The sequence below is a fragment of the Sturnira hondurensis genome, unplaced genomic scaffold, assembly GCF_014824575.4.
Source record: "Sturnira hondurensis isolate 20B ecotype Veracruz unplaced genomic scaffold, ASM1482457v3 Scaffold0021795, whole genome shotgun sequence".
Taxonomy (NCBI): Eukaryota; Metazoa; Chordata; class Mammalia; order Chiroptera; family Phyllostomidae; genus Sturnira; species Sturnira hondurensis.
The window spans coordinates 5,443,124-5,453,211 of NW_028094426.1; positions in this window are offsets into that span (position 1 = coordinate 5,443,124).

A 10,088-nucleotide genomic window follows, 5' to 3' on the forward strand; every position below is an offset into this window, starting at 1 on the left:
CATTGATCCTGGGTTTGCCTTTCCTGTCCCCCACCATTCTACCAGCCTAGGGAACCAATGAAGAACTTGCAGAATGACATATGTACCATATTGGGAGCATATTATAACATGCAACATCTTTTGATAAAGGTACACATTTTATAGCAAAAGGAAGGGTAGGAAGGAGCTTATGGAAGTAACAATTATTGTTCTGTACTATGTCATGCAGAGCATCATTTTCAATGAATGATATTGGAAAAAAATGGTTTTAGAAGGCAAAAAAAAATTAAGTATTACAATGATTGTGGGAAAACATCTTAAAAGTTCCCTTTAGGGCAAGAATAAGGAAATAATGAAAAAAGAGAAGTGGATAAAATTTTTAAAATAAATTGAATAAAACATTTTTTAATTCTATAAATTAGTGGTTAGGCTAAGAGCCTTGATCAAATTCAAGTTCAAATTTTTGGTCAAGATGACTTTGTAGGTAGTGTTGCTTTTCTCTGGCAGTCATAAATTAAAAATTTACAGAGTGAATAGCTTATATACAATACAGATTTGGGTTTTTTAAATTTAAAAACATTCAAAACTTTCATTTTGTTTCATATTTTTTATTGTTGTTCAAGTATAGTTGTCTCCGTTTCCTCCACCACTCAACCCTACCCAAGCCATCCCCACTTCCCACCCTTGATCCTAGCCCACTTTGGTTTTGCCCGTGTGTCCTTTATATACATTCCTGAAAATCCTTCCCTCTCCCCTTCCCCGTTATCCCCTCTCACCTTTAGGTTTTTTAAACTTCAATTTCAAGGAACAAATGTCACCAAAAGGAACTACACTTGCTGGTTTCTTTACTTCCTGGATATCATTACTAGTGGAATCATGATTCTATCAGAAGTGTGCTGAACTAGTGTGCAGAGAGCCTGCATTATCATGCTGCATCTTTTCAAGTGCATCAAATAGAAAATTCTAATACTAAAGATTACTCCTTCATCTGTGTTTTCATTCACTCAGTTATTTAATTCCTTGAACAAGCAGCCGGAAGCTTCTAAGCCCCTCATTTGAAAAGGACTTTTAGAGTCTAGGAACATAGTCATTCAGATGGTCATGTGTATTTTGGTAAACTTGACCCAAGACATTTTAACCACATCTGGATAGTGATTGTATCTTTTTCTTTTCACCTTCCCATCTGTCACACTTTTGCTGTGCTCATTAGTGTCGGAGTGGTCACAGGCACTTTTACAATCCGGCTAAGGGGAAGTTGAACCTGAAGAGCTATTTGGTGAGGGCTTTCTGGGAGAAAACAAAGTTAGAGAAATGCTGGTCTGGAAGTGGCCGCCCTATAGGCAGTTGTCAGGGCCTACTCAACACTCATTTCATGGACCATGTGAGAGCCAGTGTCTCAGGAGGCTGTGGTACTATCTTACAAAGTGTCGTGTGTGTGTCAGACAGTGACCAGTTTCTCCCGTATTATTGTAGATATTTGGATCATATGTACAATATTTGGATCTGGAGACAAAGGAATAGAAGTAGAAGTGACTTCCACAAATTATATGTTGTACTTTTATTATTATTAATTCAAAGTGCTTTTGAATTACCTCGTAATTCTTGCTTGACTCAGGTGTTTTTAGAAGTTTATATTTTAATTTCCAAATGTACAGGGATTTACTGGTACCTTTTTTATCTTTTCATGTCTAATTAAACTTGGTCATGATCAGAACATATACTATGATTTTACTTTTTTTGAAATTTAATGAAACTAGTTTTCTGGCCAAGCTTCAGCGAGTACTTCAGAGGGATGTCCACTCTACAGTTGCCAGCCGCAGTGCACTGAACCTATTCGTAGGCCAAGTGTATCCCCACTGACAGTGTTAAAGAATTAGTCTCCTAGCATGATATGCCCAGTTCTCCTTTATTCTATGACTTTTAGCTTTACATACTTTGCAGTTCTGTCATAAATACATACACTGAGGAGTATGATTTTATGCCAAACTACTAAGTGTGGCCATTCATGCCTGACCAGGCCTCGCATGGAGAGCTGTCCTGCCCACACAAGATCTGTACACAGCCAGTGCGCTGGTTTCCTGGGGTGAACCGCAGTCAAGAACATCGAACGACCCCGGACAGCCATTCTCATTTGCGTGCCTGCATTCCTAGCCTAGCATCTTCATTGGAAGGCTTTTTTATGGGGGGGTTTCAGCTGAAGTGCTTTTCTCCACTCTGACGCAGCACCTTTTCACTGCAGCCTTTCCCTCTCTCCCTCCCCCTGAGCCACATGTCTGAAAAGATGCAAAAGTGATTTGTTAGGCTCCTCAACGGTGAGGTGATTCTCCCATCTCCATTGGGAAAACATAAAACCCTATTTGTTAAAAATTGTACTTTCCAGTTACAGTTGACATTCACTATTATTCTTTATCAGCTTTAGGTGTACAGTATAGTGTTTATAAACGTAGCAACGTGTTTCCCCTGATATATCCAGTACCCACCTGGCCCTGTACATAGTTATTACAATATTATTGACTGTATTTCCTATGCTGTACTTCACATCCCCAGGACTGTTTTGCAATTGCCAATTTGTACTTTGTAATCTCTTCAATTTTTCACCCAGTCACCCAACCCTTCTCCTCCCTGGCCTCCAATAGTCTGTTCTCTGTGTCTATGAGTCTATTTCAATTTTGTGTGTTCATTTATTTTTTTCTTTAGTGGTGCCTATTTTTACCTTTTGATTGCAACACAACAGTCAGTGAATAAGCCTTAATTGTCACCTTCAGTCTGGCTCATTGTCCTAATTGACCATCTTGACACCAATTGCTTCGAATGCACATCAAGACGTATTTTCTTCATGAATTGACCATTTTATTATTAACATTTATGAGAATATAATATTATAATATAAATAAATATTAAGGCAAATATAAAATACTTTCTTCTTCTGATAATACTCCTTTTGAAATTGTCTTTGCGTGACATTAATTAAAGACCTATGAGATTTCTTATGATTAATATGTTCATGGTATATCTTTTTTCATCATTTTACTTTCACCCCATTTTTGTATTTATTTATTTATTAGGTTTTTTCCTTTTTATTAGTGGTTAACAAAATTATACAGGTTTTAGGTGCACAATTCCACAAGACATCATCTGTCCATGGTACTGCGTTTTTACCGCCACAAGTCAAGTCTCCTCCCACCACCATTTAGCCCCCGATACCACCTCCACCTCCTTCCATCTGTACTTATTTTTTAAATGCATCTCTGTACACAACATATAGTTGGATCTTGCTTAGTTTATATCTGTTCTGACTATGTCTACTCTTAATCAGAATGTTAGCTTTATATACATACAATCATTCATATGGCTAGATTTAAACCCATCATCTTGCTGTTTGTTTTCTGTTGGTTTACTCTGTTTTTTCCCTTAAATGCCACTTTCTTGCTTTCTTTTAGATTAATCATGTATTTTCTTAGTATCTCATTTTCTCTCTTCTATTGGCCTTTACCTTATAATTTTATTTTAGTTGTTGCTCTAGGTATTATAACATGCATCTCTCATTACAGTATAACTAGCTGTAGTAAAAGGTTACAAGTGGATAAACCACTTTTCTCTGCCCTTCCTGTCCTTTTCTCCTATAGCCACATGTTATGAACTAAATGTTTTTGTCCTCCCTGAATTCATACATTGCGATCCTAGTCCCCAATGTGATAGTATTAAGAGGTGGAACATTTGACAGGTAATTAGAATTAGGTGATGCCACGTTGGGGGAGCCCCAGTGAATGGGATTAGTGCCTTTATAAGAGTCACCAGAGAGCTTCCTCTCTCTGCTCTCCACCATGTGAAGATATGAGAAGTCAGAACTCTACTCTTGGTCAAGATGGAAAGCGTAGGCAGACATGGCTGTCTTTTTGTACAGCCACATCAAAATTACAGCTGAAATGTGGAACAACCATTGCTCAAAATCGTTGAATGGAAGTCTGACAACTACAGAATTAAAGAAACCACATCCATCCAGACTGGTGAAGACATAGAACAGGCAGATCCCTCACCCACACGTGGTGGATAAAAATTTAGGAGGGATACCTTGGGAACAAGCCCACACCAGGCCCCTAAGCCCAGGGTTCCAGTGCCAGGAACATAAGTCCCCACAACTTTTAGTTGCAAAAACCAGCGGGGACTGAATTGGTGGAAGAAACTTCTGGAGCCCCAAGCAGTTCCTCTTAGAGGACCTACACATGGATTTGCACGGACTCTGACTCACTCCCTCTGAGCTCCAGTACCATGGTAGCAGCTGGAAAGGCACCAGTGGCTTAGAGGGAAGAAATGAAGTGCCTGGCATCAAGGCCAGCAGAGACCATGGTCCCTTTTCTAAACCCTCCCCCAGCAGAGTTGTCAAGCTGGTGCCCTATCTGAGACCCCATCAACCTGGCTAACTGTTTGATCCACCTTGGAGATCCCCAGAGACTGCACCCCACCCAGTTTATTGGCCCACACAAGCTGCTTTTTTCATATGAGTGGCTGGGCTTAACTCCTGCCTCAGAACTTCCTTAATCCTCTCAAACCAGCAACAGCTGGCCTCAGGGAGCCTCAGAGCTGGCACTAGCAGCAGCCAGCCTCAATTTGCAGCTTGGCTTTGCCTGGGAATCTCCAAGCCCAGTACAAGTAGCAGCCATCTCCAATTGCTTTATAGCTCAGGCAGGGTGGCCCTGTGGGAAAAATACTGCTAGGGGCTGGCCTTGGCCTACTAAGGTCAGGCCAGGCAGCAGTGGACAGATACAGACCATGATGGAGCACCACGACTCTGCCCCTGCATAGCTGATACTCCACAGAGGTTTGAGGTTGGTGGTAAGTAGTCACAGCCAGTCCTTGCAACTGACTGGCCTGGGTTAATCTTCCCCATTGATCTGCCAACAGCTACCAAAGCTCAGCTACAAAAGGAAGGAGTGCTCAGCCCACACTAAGGACGCACCTCAAACACCCAGCTTAGGTGATAAGGGAGGCTGTGCCACTGACCCCTGCAGGATACCTACTACATTGGGTGGATGCAAAGAGGTCCACTCCAAGACACAGCATAACTAAAATGCCAAAGGTTAAAGATAAAGAGCTTCCCAGACAAAAAAATGCTAAGGGTGTTCATTATCAACAAATTATTATTTTATGAAATATTAAAGGGACTTATTTAAGAAAACGATCAAAGTTATGAACAATAAAATGGTAAAAATATAGAAATCTATCAACAGTTGAATCTAAGAACAAGCGAAGCAAATAAGCAGCACAGAGACATGGATACGGAGAGCATTTGCATGATTCCCAGTGAGAAGGGGATGTGGGGCAATGGGTGAAGAGGTGAGGGGATTAGGAAGTACAGATAGATAGCTATAGAATAGCCATGGGGATGTAAAGTACAGTATAGGAAATGGAGTAGCCGAAGAACTTAGAAGCATCATGGACGTGACCAATGGTGGGGGCATTGCCTGAGGGAGTAGGGGCGCTGGGTGGAGGGGGTCAAAGGGGTAAATTCAGGACAACTGTAATAGCATAATCACTAAAATATAATTTTTTAAAAGTATGAAGTCTAAAACCTGGAAGACAGTCCTCAATGAAATTCAACGATGCCAGCACTCTGGTTACAGACTTCCAGCCTACAGAAATACGAGGAATGAATTTCTACTGTTTATGAGCTACCTGCCTATGGCACCTTATTATAGCTACCAAAACTGACCTAAAAACATCATATATATCACTACCACACATTTTATAAACCTTGCAGTATAATAGTGTTGGTTTTGCTTTAAATAAGGAAGTATCTTTGAAAAAAATTAGGATATTAAAATGTACTTCTGCATCTTTATTTCATATGTATTAATTTCACGCTTTATAATCCTTCCTTTGGAACTGGTATCATTTCTCAACAGCCTGATGAAATTCCATTAGGTTTTCCCGTAGCGCTGGCAGTAAATTCTCTCGGGTTTTATTTATCTGAAAATGCCTGTAGTTTATCTTCATTTTTGAAGTATAGATTACTGGGTGCAGGAAGGACTCTGGCTAGACAGTTTTTACTTTCAGCATTTTAAATATGTCATCCCATTGTCTTCTAATTTGCCTTGTGTTTGATGAGGATTTTCCTGAAATTGTTAACATTGTATTTTATGTGATATTTGCTTTTTTTTCTTGCCCTCTAATATTTTTTAGGATTTTTTCTTTACCTTTGGATTTCAGCACTTTCATGAAGGATTCCCCTTTGAATTTAGCAGTAGCAGAGTCCCCAGTTCCAGGGATTACCAGAACATGCAAAACTATGTGAATTCTTGTGTTTTTTTTTTATTTTAAAATATTTTATTTATTTATCTTTCGAGGGGAAGGGAAGGAGAGAGGGAGAGAAACATCAATGTATGGTTGCCTTTCGTGCATCCCCTGCTGGGTGTTGGCCTGCAGGGAACTGGCCTGCAACCCAGGCATGTGCCCTGACTGGGAATCGAACCGCGATCATCTGGTTCGCAGGTCCGCGCTCAATCCACTGAGCTACACCAGCCAGGGCTGAATTCTTGTGTTTTTGAGGTCAAGCTTAACTCACCTTTCTATTTCAAAATGGCTGCTGCTGGTAGTTTCGCTGGAAGAAAGATGTCAGGCCAAGTAAATTGTTGTTGCCTCTGAGGATTTTTCCGGTCCTTCCTGTTCCAATTGCCAGTAGTTTCACTGGAAGCAGCTTCTTCTCCTTCTCTTTCTATTATTGTTTATTGTTATTATTATTATTATTATATACACAAGCTACTCAAGAGCTGTGTGGGAGATGAACATTGCACTTTAGTTAAATTGTGTTGCTAGTACATTTTTAACAATGCTATTTAGGAATTATGAATGTACAGTTTGGTGATTTTAGTAAAATGTATAGCTGTGAGACCCACCGGAGTCCAGCTTTTGAAGGCTTCTCGTCCCCCCAAGTCTCCTACTTTCCGTTTATACTCGACGCCTGCTCTTGGTACTAACCCCAGACAAGCACGGATCTGCTTTCAGTCTCTATAGTCTTTGCCTCTTCAGGAAATTTCATACAGATGGAATAATACAATATGCAGTCATTTATGTCTGTCTTGCTTCGTGGATCGCGTTTTCGAGGTTCACTTGTGTCGTAATTGCTGAACAGCATTGCGCTGTGTGCATTTACCACATTATGTCTGTGAATTCAACAGTTGAGGTGCATTTGTATTGATTTCGATGCTTGGCTATTTTGAATAATGCCGCTATAAGTATTTGTGTGCAGATTGCTGATTCATATGGTGAGATCTCCCTTTTAAGAAATGACTAAACTGTTTTTACAAAAGTAACTACATCATCTCGCACCACCCAACATAAATGTATGACTATTTATTTCCTCATATTCTCAGCAACGCTTACTATTGTTTGTCTTTTTAAAAATACCCACCTTAGAGAGTGTGTAGTAATACCTCTTTGAAGTTTTAATTTTCTCTTCCCTAATTACTAATGATGTTCAATATATTTTTGGTGTTTATCAGCCATTTATATATCTCCTTTGGTGAAATGTCTATTAAAAATGTTTACATTGCACATTTGTGGGGCTTTCTCTTATTATTGAGTTCTTAGATATTAAAAATATATTTTGTGTACATGTCCTTTTTCATATGTGATATTTGCAAATAATTTTTTCTTTGCCTAAGAGTTTTTTCTTCATTTTCTTATTGTTCTTCTTGCTATGCCGATCTACCAAACCCTCAAAAATGGCAGAATTGTAGTATCTCTAGGGATCTCATTTTATGAGTTTTAACTTTACTGTATAATGACTTCTCATAAACCTTATGTGACAAGGATTCTGTATCTTCCAAAGAATTTACTCTCCACTTCAGCAAAAACTTCTCCTAGTATCTTAACTTTTTCTTCCACTGTAGATGTCTCTTCCAAGGCTCAGGAGAAAACAATGGAACTTTGCATCGTTGCTACTTCATTTAGCACTGACTCCACTTGGTGTCAGCGCTGCTTTCCTAAGTGGGTGTTCGTGAGCGTGGTGTACAAACCGAGTGATGCAATAAAGCTAGATCTGCTTAATTGAAACATCGAATACCCTTTCCCAAATCAGTCTCTATGGTACTTCCTACTCAGAGCTAAGCTTCTTGGTAGCTATGAGTCAATACATGTGTGAGATTCAAAAGAAGAAAAGCAATTAATCTCCAGTACCAAAGGGTAACACCCACAGTCCAGGTATGAAATAGTTTCCCAGACTGAATCTCATTTGCATAAAGTCTCTCTCTGCACCAACAGCTAAGCTCTGATATTTAAAGTCAGCAATGCTTTGCTTCAGTTTGCCTGTTGGTATGGCGCATTTTTGGTTGGTAGGAAATGACACAAGGTTGTGAGGGAGAAGGTGGAGGCAGCAGGCACTGAGGGTGGAGGAAACAAGTGCATGTTTAGCCATTGAGAGAACAAACAAAAATAAATAACTTCTGCAAGAAAGACACCAGAATAATTACATAACATTTCCAATAGGTTTTTATTATTAAGACTCCTACTCAAATTTCTAACTAAACTTCTAACAATTTATAGAGATAAGTAATTCACTAGATAATTTCAGTAACAATGTTCAAAACCCATCTTTTATTGAATACACACATACATTACACAGCAGGGTGTTGCATGAATCTCATTGTCAGGTTCTGGATATTGAAATATTTTGCTCAATAATTTTAATAGTTTCATTGAGGTGTAATTGGAATACAGAAACAATTGGATGCATGTAAAGTCATCATACAGAGTCATTATATCACACACCTGGGACATCACCACCACAGTCATAGTGAGCATTTCAGTCACACCCAAAGATCCCCGGTGCCACTCTGTGTTTCTCCTTCCTTCTTCTCCCCACCTCCTCCCTGGCCCTAGCAACCACTTATCTGTGTTCTCTCATAGATAAATTTACATTTTTTAGAACTTTATGCAAATAAAATCACATGATATATATACTCTTTGTTTTCTGGCTTTTTTATTCGGCTAAACCATTTTGAGACTCATCCATGTAGTTGCAGTTATCAACTGTTCATTCCTTTTTATGGTGAATATTATTCCATCATATGGATATATCATAAATGTTTTATCCATTTACCTGATGATGGACCTTTCTTTTTTTTTTAGCTTCTTCTATTACAAGTCAAATTGCTGTGAACTTTCATGTACAAGTCTTAGTGTGAATGTTTTCACTTCTCACGCCTAACAGTTGGAATGCGGGATCATTGTAGCAGGGACACATCTAACACTTAAGAAACTACCAAACTGTTTGACAAGGGGGCTGCTATTTTACATTCCCACTTGTGGTCATGAGAGTTCTAATCCCTCCATGTTCTCACCAAAACTGGGTATAGTCAGTCTTTTTCATTTTAGCCAATTAAATTTAGTCATTTAATAAGAAATGTGTGGCCCTGGCTGGTGTGGCTCAGTGGATGGAGCGCGGGCCTGCGAACTACACAATGGCGGTTCGATTCCCATGTCTGGGTTGCAGGCTAGTTCCCAGCAGGGGACTCATGAGAGGCAACCATACATTAATATTTCTCTCCTTCTCTCCTTCCCTTCCTCTCTAAAGATAAATAAATAAAATCTTTAAAAAAGAGAAATGTATGACAGTATTAGTGAATAAACTATCACTGCCCAATGTCTAAGGTCTTGAATAACATTGCTCCTTATATTATCATATGTATTTTGTTTGTTTTGTTTTTGAGTTGTTTCAACTTGGAAAGTAAGCCAGCTTCCTGTTACTCCATCTTTGCCAGAAATCCCCTTCAACTTAGAGCAAAGGCAAGAAAACACTACATGAGAGAAAAATAAAACAATGAAGTAAACAAATCTAAAAGAAATTTTTACTCACCAGCATTGTACTTAAAGCACACCATTATATGTCCAGCTGGGAATTTGCTGTCCTGGTGAGAAAAATTTAACAGCATCAGAGCTCTCATCAAATTCTTCAGTCTCTGTACTTTTTGACCTGAGGCAATACTCTTTTCACTCACTTCTGCAATAGTGCGTGCTTAGACTTTTGATGAGGACCGCCTGTTGCGTACAGCAAATAAAGGCCAGTCCCTGGTCAATGAAACCTTCCCTGACCGTTCACATATAGGTGGCCT